Source organism: Arachis ipaensis, chromosome B05 (genome assembly GCF_000816755.2).
Source record: "Arachis ipaensis cultivar K30076 chromosome B05, Araip1.1, whole genome shotgun sequence".
Classification (NCBI taxonomy): Eukaryota; Viridiplantae; Streptophyta; class Magnoliopsida; order Fabales; family Fabaceae; genus Arachis; species Arachis ipaensis.
Window position 1 is genome coordinate 13,556,768 of NC_029789.2, and position 11,292 is coordinate 13,568,059.

At 35.9% G+C, this 11,292-nt stretch overlaps 1 pseudogene; it reads right to left on the reverse strand.

Annotated features, from left to right (window-relative positions):
* Positions 1–11,292, reverse strand: part of LOC110271924 — a 27,830-nt pseudogene that overhangs the window by 3,032 nt on the left and 13,506 nt on the right.

The following is an 11,292-nucleotide window of genomic DNA, read 5'->3' on the forward strand; positions in this document are numbered from 1 at the left end:
TAAATTATTTAAAAATTTTAATAGATTTTAAATTTAAAATATTATAAAATTTAATTTAATTATTTAAAAAAAATAATTTTTTTAAATAAAATAATAATCATGAATAACTCATTATTTAATTTTTAAAAATTTAGAATATTACAGTAAGCATCTTCTCAATCATTCTATCAAACATTTTCTTTGACACATCTATCTCCCCACACACTATAAGAAAAACGCTGAAAACTATCAGATTTACTGAGGAAAAAACCAAACTAATCCAATGGTAATAAGTTTGCTATCATATTTTACATCGGATTGGATCCGACGGTATAAATCTCGACAGTAAATCTTTATCGTCGGATTTTCTTGTCTGATGCTAATTTGCGACAGAATTAGCATCGAAAATTAAGGCCTGGGATTGAAATTTTGATAGACATTTACCATCAAATTAATTCTGCCGATAAATGTAGCACCATAAATTGGGGATGCGTGCTACATTACCATCGAATTTTTTTCCGGTGAATTTGATGGTAAGGCTTTTTTATTTTTTTGTGCTTTTTTAATTAATTTTATGTTTTCTAAAACTAGTAGACAAATTCTAAAAAATTGAAACCAATTGTATTAAATTAAATAATTATTCGAATAAATTGATTATCCAAATAACAAGTATACAAATAAACTATTATTCAAATACAAAGAAATAAATGAAATGGTCTAAATAAAAAGTCCTAAGCACTAAATGTCCTGAAAGTCGTCGTCGTCATCTCTTAGGTCCTGACGAGGCGGTGACGTTTGAGCCCCTGTGGCAGTGCCACTGCCATTGGCTCCCATCTAAGACTAGTAAGCTACTACCTAAGCTTTTATCCGCTGCAGCCGCTTCAGCTCCCACCTCGACTCCAGCTTAAGGTTATCATGTCCGTCACGTGTGTGAGGATTTCCTGATAGCTCTCTTTAGCCTGCTGCAGCTCCTGACCCTTATCATGAAGTTCATGGGCTACCTCAAATCGATGCCGTCCTTGGGATCGATGACACGATTAGTAACAGAGGCGGACAGAGGCTCTAAGTCGGAAGTGCGGAGGCTGCTAGCGAAGAACGAGCCCACTTTGTAGATGCGGTTCGTATACGACTCAAATGCGGTCTCGCGCCAAACCGCATAAGGATCGACAGTGGATGTGGCAGAGTGCCTTCCGTCCTCCCTACTCCCCTAAGATTGCTGAGTTGCGGCATCCAGTCTCTGCGTGTAGGACTCCTGTGTAACACATGTTATAATTAGTATGACATTAGTACAGTTAATTGAAATATTTAAAATCACAACTTGTATCTCATATAATGATCATAAGACCGTTGATAAGCAAATCTCTCATTGTTTTCCATCAAGGTGTGGGTATACTTGAAGCTCGACCATTGTTATCTTGCGTTCCAGCGACTTAGACTACACATGTTGAAACAATATGTTACAATGACATTATATATCAGATATTATACATGACTTAAAAACAAAATGAGAGAAGCTGTATATATACCAGTCTGGCCTTTGTCTTCATGAAAGTGGTCGAGCCATCAGCGTACTTCGACGACCTGGCTAATGCCATGTTTACTTGATTTGTGAAACGGCGATGCCTAAACCCCTCATCAGTCTCCCAGTGAATGAACAGGGCCTTCTTGATGTCGTTGTGGAGACAGGTGGTGAGGTGGTTGTGAATTTTACGCGTGTCCTCCATCATCGGCTGCAGTCGCCTGCCCATCCGATGGTTGAAAATTTTGCAGATGACGGCATCGTGTTGTCTATCCCATATAAATTTCTCCTGCACAAAAGAAACATTTAAAATTAATTAATCGAAACCTAATGTGGTAAGAAAAATAAAAGATATAAACTAGATAATGATTGTGAATGTTTAATTTTTACCGCCCACTTTTGAAACCATCGGTCTCTAGTATCAGCTGGGGCCTTCTTATAGCTCGGCCACGGATGGTCGTACATCATCTTGATGATGTTAGTCATCTCCTGAGTACATGCATTGTTGTTCAGCGCAGACCTATCAATGATTCATAAACAAACCAATCATAAAGTACTATTAGGATTTATGTTTTTTTAGAAATTTCGGCAGAACTCCCCTAAAACTCGGATTTAACCACCCTTCAAGGATTCTCCCAATCACAATAGTCCACCTGTAACACCCTACCGCACAGAGCTTTACGCTTAAGCCGTAAAACAGAGGTGGTGTGGTATTACGACCTCTAAAATAAAATATATACATATAATAGTAGAAAGAATATAATAAACTAAGAGCCTTAAAAAAAACAGGTGAAACAAAATTGCGAAAATAAAAGCGCAATGCTCAGGAAATGGGATTACTTGCGTACTAAGAAACCTAAAGATCATAGGTATAAGTAAACAGAAAGTGAGATTAGAGAGTCAAGGATACATAATAACTAGCTCCTGACGCAGCTTGCGAAGCCAAGGCTGTCCGAAGAATATTTACATATATATATATACATGTCCAAAATCCAAATTTACATAAACAAAACCCTATTTCTCCATAAGCCTTTAAGAGGATCAAAAGAACAGGTTGTCTGGAGAGAAAACTAAGTACATATATACATAAATATACATCAAAAGGAAACCCAGTAACCACTCCGCTTCAGAAGTCCAGACGCCTAGCAAAGTGCCCTTCGACCTGCATCTGAAAAAACAACAACATAGTATGGGATGAGAACCAGAGGTTTTCAGTATGGTAAAGGTGCCACGCAGGGAATGTCAGAGACAATCTTAGAACGCCGACATCAAATGTAAAGCTTAAGGAACTAAAAACAGAAGCCATAAATACGTGGTCGTCTAAAGGTTCTCAACCTAACTAAACTTAACCTATACACTAAACTTTTCCCATCTTTCCTCCGTACCTCTGTCTCCTATGATTTGCACAGACAATCAAGCAAAACAAGGCAAACTCAAGTAGTTCACAAGTAGTACAAATAATAGTTAGAGTAAAGTATCATTTTTGTCTCCAACGTTTGGGGTAAGTCCCAAAGTTGTTCCTAACGTTTCAATCGTCCTATTTAAGTCCCTAACGTTTTAAAATTGACTCAATGTTGTCCTGCCGTTAGAGATCCGTTAACAGAATTGACGGCGGGACAAAATTGAAACAATTTTGAAATGTTAGGGACTTAAATAGGACGAAAACGTTAGGACAAAAATGATACATAAAAATAATTTTTAATTCAATTTTGTCTTTCAATAATATCAATTTTTTACTGTACATAGTATTCAATTATTTTTTAATTACATCTAAGTAAATTATGCTTAATCACATTACTTTATTTTAAATAAATTTTTTTATTATTTTAAAGAATTTTGATACATTAGAGACAAAAGATATAATTTATATTTTATTGTATATATATTATTTTTTCTTTTCCGCAAGTTTATATACTAATCATTCTACAAATATTTCATGATAACTAAAAATATTTAAGAGTAAAATTATAAAAAAAATTAATTTATTTATAATGAAAATAATATGATTAAGTGTAATTTACTTAGATGTGATTAAAAAATAATTGAATACTGTGTATAGTAAAAAATTGATATTATTAAAGGATAAAATTAAAATTTATTTCTATGTATCGTTTTTGTCCCCAATATTTTCGTCCTATTTAAGTTCCTAACGTTTCAAAATCATCTCAATTTTGTCCTGCAGTCAATTCTGTTAATGGATCCCTAACGGCAGGACAACATTGAGTCAATTTTGAAACGTTATGGACAACTTTGAGACTTACCCCAAATATTGGGGACAAAAACGATACTTTACTCTAATAGTTATAACAAATAGCAGGCTATAGTCACATAGGCAATCCTACATAGTTCACAAACAAGCAAATCAGACAATATGAATATGATGCATATCTGTCCTATGCCTGATGAGTCTCATCTGTCGGTTATCAAGCCAACCCGACAAGTTCGGTTTGCTAAACCCTTGGACTATCCCCCGTCACGCATTCTCATGAGTCTATGCATAGCTTTAGGGGTGCACAAGACCCGGTCCGGCCCGAAAATCCGGACTAAGTCCGGTGACTTCGGGGCTAATTTGGCCCGGCTTTGTTATGGCCCGGTCAAACCCGAGGTTTCAATATATGGCCCCGGTTATTTATTAAATCGGGTTCGGGCCAAGCTTTGGGTCACCCGGCCCCGGCCCGTTGGACCTGTGCGTGCAGTAAGAAAAAATAAAAAAATATGCACTATTTTTATTGTTTTTTGGCTTTGTGTTTAATGTCCACAATTTCATTCTTCAGGACTCAGGCTTCACGTTTCACAACCCAATAGCCCACAAAATTCAGGGGTTAGGGCACACTGCACAACATACAACACACTCTCTCACTTTCTATCACTCAAACTCGTTTCCCACTTCTCCTGAGGCGCAGCGCCGTAGCCCCAAGCCCCCAACGGCCAACGGAGAGCTTCCTCTTTCTCCACCAAGTCTGATCAACCACCACAACTGCTGACCGTCAAACACCGCGCGCACCAGTAACTCGCCTTTAATCATCTCTCAGAGACTTAGAGTTCTCACCAACGCAGTGTTCATCGCAAGACGCAGAGCAGGTAATTTGTTTTTGCTAAAAACCATTGATTTTCATTTTTTCTTGCAACTACCGGGCTATTGAGTGCTAAATATTTCACCTATTTTGTTTGTTTTGTTAATTTTTGGAAAGAACTAATGAAATCGTTGATATTTTTCTTGCTATAATTGGTTTAATTTTGAGAAAAACTAACAAAATTGATTTTTTTGTGTTTAATTTTCTGGTTTGTATTTTGAATACTTCAATGATGAGAGTTACGAGTTAGATGAAAGTAGGAAGAAGTTATTGATTAGAGATAGGAATTAACAATTGAGAGGAATTGGGAGCAGGAACAAAAATTTGCAATTATAATTGTTGGCTGCCTTAGCAAATTCTTGGAAGTAGGAAGTAGGAACAATAATTTTAGTTTTGTAATTTGCACCGCTAATAATTGTAATTGATCTCTTCCACTTAAAATTTTATTGTTATTAAAAATTGAACTTCCTGGTTTGTGCACTACTGCACTTTATGTTATTGTGTAATAATGCTTTGGTGAGTATTGAGTAATGCTCTGGTTTGATCTCCCGCTAATAATGCTTTGGTGAGTATTGAGTAATGCTAGCTGTTCTACCTCTATCCTTACGTGCATTTCAACCTACCTTCAATTATTATCTATGGCTCTATGCCTTATTTCACTTAAGTTTTACAATAATAAGAATGAGACCGACATACTTATGAATCTTTCTTATTTGTTTTGTTTTTCTTTTTTGGATTAGTAAATTAAACATTTAATTCTTTTTGCATTTGTTATTGTTAAATGATGAGACTGAACAGTGAACACTTGTTTAAGTATGCTCAGTTTTTTTTATGTTTAGATAAACACAAATGGGAAGAGGAGATCCTAGTTCTATTGCAGTCCAAAGTAATGAGGACAACAAAGCTATGGACATAGAGCATGAGGTTGCTGCTGTCGAGGGACAGCAGGCTAACGAGGGACAGCAGGCTACTCACAAGGGAACAAAGTCTTATGTTTGGACGCATTTTAAATAGCTTCCATTTAGCGAGACCAATGGAGAGCACAAGGCCAAATATAATCACTGTCGAAAAGTATATCTATGTCATCCAACTAGACATGGCACAAATTCTTTGAATAAACACTTGAAAATTTCTCACAAGTGGATATTTACAAAGCAGGCAAAAATGGGACACTTCATGGTTATATGCCTAAGGTTGGTGAAGAAGGTGAAGCCGGCAAAACTTTCAAAGTCAATGGCTGCTATAGCGTGGAAGATTGTAGGAAGGCAATGGCTGAGTTTATTATCCTTGATGAACACCCTTTTAAAGTGGTCGAAGGGATTGGGTTTCGCAAAATGATTAATCGATTTGAGCCAAGATTCACTGTACCATCCAGGATGATAATGTCAAGAGATTGCTTTCAGCTTTATTTAGATGAGAAGAAAAAACTTAAAGCTTGGTTGGCAAAGTCATGTGCTCGAGTTTGTTTAACATCAGATTGTTGGACATCAAATCAAAATTTTAGCTACATGTGCCTAACTGCACATTTCGTTGATGACGAATGGAAGCTACAAAAGAGAATTTTCAACTTTTGCTTGATTGAGAACCACAAGGGAGAAACAATAGGGAGAGAAATTGAGACATGTTTGAGAGAGTGGGGAATTGAAAAGGTCTTCACAATCACATTAGATAATGCATCTTCAAATGATGGGGCTATCACTTACCTTCAAAGAAAATTAGCTGCAAGGGGTGGATTGGTGTGCAGAGGAAAATATTTACAAATGAGGTGTTGTGCTCATATTCTCAACTTGATAGTGAATGAAGGAATTAAAGAGCAACATGCCTCCATTGAAAGCATTCGGAATGCTGTTAGGTATGTTAGATCTTCTTCCCAAAGAATTAAAAAATTTAAAGAATGCATTGAGGCTAAGTTGATAGAGTCTAAAAGTCTTGTTTGTTTAGATGTTCCAACTAGATGGAATTCCACCTATCTAATGTTGGAACATGCTAAAAAATTTGAAAAAGCTTTTGATAGACTTTATGATCAAGAAACTGATTTTTTTAGATGGTTTAGAGAGGATAGTGGGAGTAAAAAGAAAGTTGGTCCACCCACAGCACTTGATTGGCAACATGCTAGGCTATTCATTGATTTTTTGAGAATCTTCTATAAGATTACTTTGTGTTTCTCATCTTCTTTACATGTTACTTCAAACAAATGCTTTCATGAAATTGTATCTATAAATTCTCAACTAACATCTTGAAGCCACAACAATTCTGAATTATTGGGAACTATGGCATGCTCTATGAAGGCTAAATACGATAAATATTGGGGACCAGTTGACAAGTTTAATCCTTTGATACTTGTTGACGTTGTTTTAAATTCTCGATACAAACTTGATTATCTTTCTTGGTGTTTGGAGGATGTATATGATAAGGAAGTGGCTACTAGTATGACTAGTTTTGTGAAATTTACATTGGAGACATTGTACAAATTTTATTCAAAAGAAATTGTAGATGATAAAGTTTTTGATGATGGTGTCAGTTCCTCTAGAGCTGTTTTGGATGATAAAGACATTAGTCAGTCTAGTGCTAGGTGTGTTGCTGCAAATAGAGTGAATTTGTGGAAAAAACAAAAGAAGAAAAAAGCTAATGCAGATAGCAAATCTGATGTTGAGAAATATTTGGCCGAAGATCCTGTGGACATCGAATATGAGAATTTTGATATATTGGCTTGGTGGAAATTAAATGGATCAAAATATAGAATTCTTTATCCCATAGCCCGTGATATCTTTGGTATTCCAGTTTCAACTGTTGCATCTGAATCATGCTTTAGTACCGGTGGGCGTGTGGTTGATCTTTATCGTAGCTCTTTGTCACCAAAAATGGCAGAAGCTTTAATCTGCACTCAAAGTTGGTTGTATCCTTCTAAGCAGATATTTGAAGAACTTGAGATTGATCAATTTGACAGTAGTGACAAGACTGTTAATGGTATATTTACTTTATGATGTCTTTACTTTTTTTTTATTATTTAATTTAATTCATATGATAATCTTGAGAGACTAATTTTTATGTTTTGCAGATGTTACTAACACATCCACATAACAAGAATCAAGTTCACAACCTTGAGAGCAAGCTACGAATCAAATGAATTTTATTCTGTAGTTGTTTGCTACTTAATAGTTTGTTATTATTGGTTGGTATGACACTATAAATTATTATTATATTAATCTTGTGTTGGTTGTTAACTTTGTTTTAATTATCTTTTGAACTTTGAATGTTTAGTGTGTAATTGACATAATTATTATTATGAAACTTTAAATTATTATTATTAGATTCTAAATTATTATTATGTGAATGTTACAATGTTATGGAATAATTATTTTCCAAAATTTAGAGGTTCAAAAGATGTAGAATATAATTTTTGGTGATGTCGTGATAAAGTTGATCAAGACCCGGGTTTCACCCGGTCTAGACCCGGCTTAAGTATGGCCCAAAAGTAACACGATTTTATTGGGTCTAGGGCCAGGTAAGGGTCTCATAAACAGACCCGGTCATTATTTAGGGTCGGGTTCGGGTCACGGCGAACCCGGCATCACCCGACCCCATGTGCACCTCTTGATAGCTTTTTCTCTTTCATTCATAAATCATACATTCATTTTTACTCAATGGGGGTTACCATTCCCGGAAATTTATACGTGCCCGGTCACCCTTACGACGTAGGGTCAACAGAGTATCGAGTTTCAACCTGGAACACTTGGTGGCAAGCCAAGGTACTTTACACAGGGAAACTCATATCTCAGATCATTTGAATGCTTAAGCCAAATACTATACATAATCATTTATAACAATGAATAATCAATTCATCACCTTTTTAGCTTTACTTCACCTCCAAGTTATCTCCATTTCCTAACTTCATCTAAATACTGGGCTCATTACTATTATTTATGATTGGAAGAATGAAAATAGAGGTTTAGAAGTTTGAAATCATTCTGAAATTACAAAAATACATGTGCTGAGAAGCAAGGTGTGTGCGTACGCACAAGTGAAAACTTGGCCCTGCTCAGAGCGTGCGCATAAGGGTGTGCGTGCGCACATATACCAGAAATTCTGGTTTGGCCAGAACTTAAAAAAAATAGCTTTTTGCTCAAATTTTTTGACGCCCATAACTTTTTCGTTTTAAAATATTTTTTATCCGTTTGTCTAATGGCGTAAACTTCGCGGACCCAATTTTTATATAAAACAAGTCTGATATCATTTGGGGGTCCAGAAGCCAAGTTATGGCTCGCCGAAGTTCGGCCAAAAACCAATTTTTCACAAAACTTCAAAACCTCCACTTTCCAACAAATATCCTTTCAAAATCAACCTGTATCATGCAAATTTAGCCCTAACTCATACAATATTATATCAACCTCACTCCAATTCAATCACCATCCATCAAACCCCAATGTTAACAATTCTAGTACATTAATTCCTACCTACAACAACATAATCATCCATATAAGACCATCACCATCAGTTTACCAATCATCATTAACACATAATCCAACATTCGTTCTTCCATACCCAATGTCAAACAACAATCAACTTCTAACTTAATTCACAATTATTTTCAAGGAACTAAATAATTTAACATGCATATGCATTCAAATCCTATCCTATGGTCATCTAGCCTAAGTTTTCACAGAACATATATTATATACATAAAACCTAAACCATACCTTGGCCGATTTATGAGTATTTTCCAAGGCAAAATCACCAAATCAACACATCCCCAAGGTCCAAAATTCACCAAAACACTAAAATTCTAACGTCCACAATTTCAAGCTCCAACTACTTTTACACAACCTAACACATGTACACAACACATATACACCCAAATTCACATATCCATATATAAAATTCAATACTCATACACTAATTCAATGAATTAAATTAGGGTTAATAATCCTTACCATACCCATGGACAAAACCATCCAAGTCTGATAAGCTTCGCAAGCTAAATCGAACCTAGAATACCAAAATCAACAAAATTTTAACATAGAGACTCACAATTTTTGAAAATAAAAGGGGTAGAGAGACTGAGGTAAAATTGTGGCTTACCTATGAAATTGTTCCGGTAGAATCGTAGAACTTGATGCGGTGGTCGCATGGCCACAAACGGTGCAGCGATCGGAGTTTGGAGCGAAGAGTTACGGTGGTTAGAAATTGGAATAAGGGTTCGGAACCCTTCTTTTCCTTGGCTGTGTTCAGCGTTGCTTTCTGCTAAATTGGGGAAGAATATGAGCCTTGGCTCATTTAATTGGTGGGCTGGTTGGGCTCACAGGCCCGATTTGGGCCTGGTTCAACTGGTTCGGCCTGTTTGACCCAATCTTGGACCAAATTCTTTAAAATTAGTGTCAAAATTCTCGTTTTAATGAGCTCTATCCTAATTTAATATAATATTCATATTTTTTATTTTTTTTGTCAAAATTTAATTTATTGACTAATTATTCGTTAATTTTAACGGGGTTTACACTACCAATCTTTCCTCAACATTCATGAAACCAACAACTTTTCAGGAATTAATTCATCATATTTCAATTTCAAATTTATGAAACCAACAATTCACACATTCAATCTTCATTCATAGCCATAATTGAACTAGTTCTTATCAAACCTATATTAACAAACCTAAACAAACTAACCTAAATCAAACCTATCTTAACAACCTAAATCCACTAAAACTGGAACATTGAGTTAACTAAATTAAGCTCACTAACTAAAATGGATTGCATCTAAAAGAGTTAAAATAGTACTCACGCCAAGGTTCCGTCAGGCCAAATGGTCATCCGTGCGATGGGAGGGGCACCAGCTGGCTGGGATCCGTGCAATGATTTTGGCACCACAGTGTTTGCCACTAGAGGAGGTGTAGCCGAGGTAGTTGAGTCCTAAGCGGATGGAGACGGCGTCGTTGAGGTGGTGGGAGGCACGTAGTTTGGGTTAGGGACTATGATGAACGTCTGGTCCACTATACCTATCCCCTATGGCACGACCATGGGTGGTCGGAGTAGATGGGGTCGACTGAGAACTCCTCCTCCTACCACAACCACGACCACGAGGCTGATCGTTGACACCTCTATCTGTCGTCATGTCTACAAAGAAAATACCAATAAAATTCAGCATCAATAATCATATTAATAAAGAGAATACTACTTAATTGCTAAGTTCAAATTAAATAATCAGCAATAAGACTCATCATATCAACAACAAAAAATCAGAATAAAGTGAAAATTAACAACAAATCAACTATAACCATTCAAATCTAAAGGTCGTGCCGCAACTACAACAAATCCTAATTAGAAAATTAAATTCAAAAAGTGAAATTCATCAAGTTAAGGCCTTTCCAAACAAGCAAAACATAATCCAACATTTTAGCAACAATTTTTTTTTAGCAAAACCATCCTTAACACAGTGAATAAACACAATCAATCATTCAACTAAATAGTTTCAACAACATATCCATCAACAACAAAGGGGACTCAAACATTTTCAGCAGTCTTAGAACCTAGTAACTTATTCTAACTTATCTTAACCATCTAAATTCACTAAAATCAGACAATTCAAGCTAACTAACTAAAATCAACCTAAAGCTAATACTAACTAGAACAGAATTGAAGAGGGATTTGATGAATAACCTGAAATTTAGAAACAGGAGGAAAAAACAAAGAAGGGGAATGGAGGTGCAGTGGTTGGTCGGAGTGC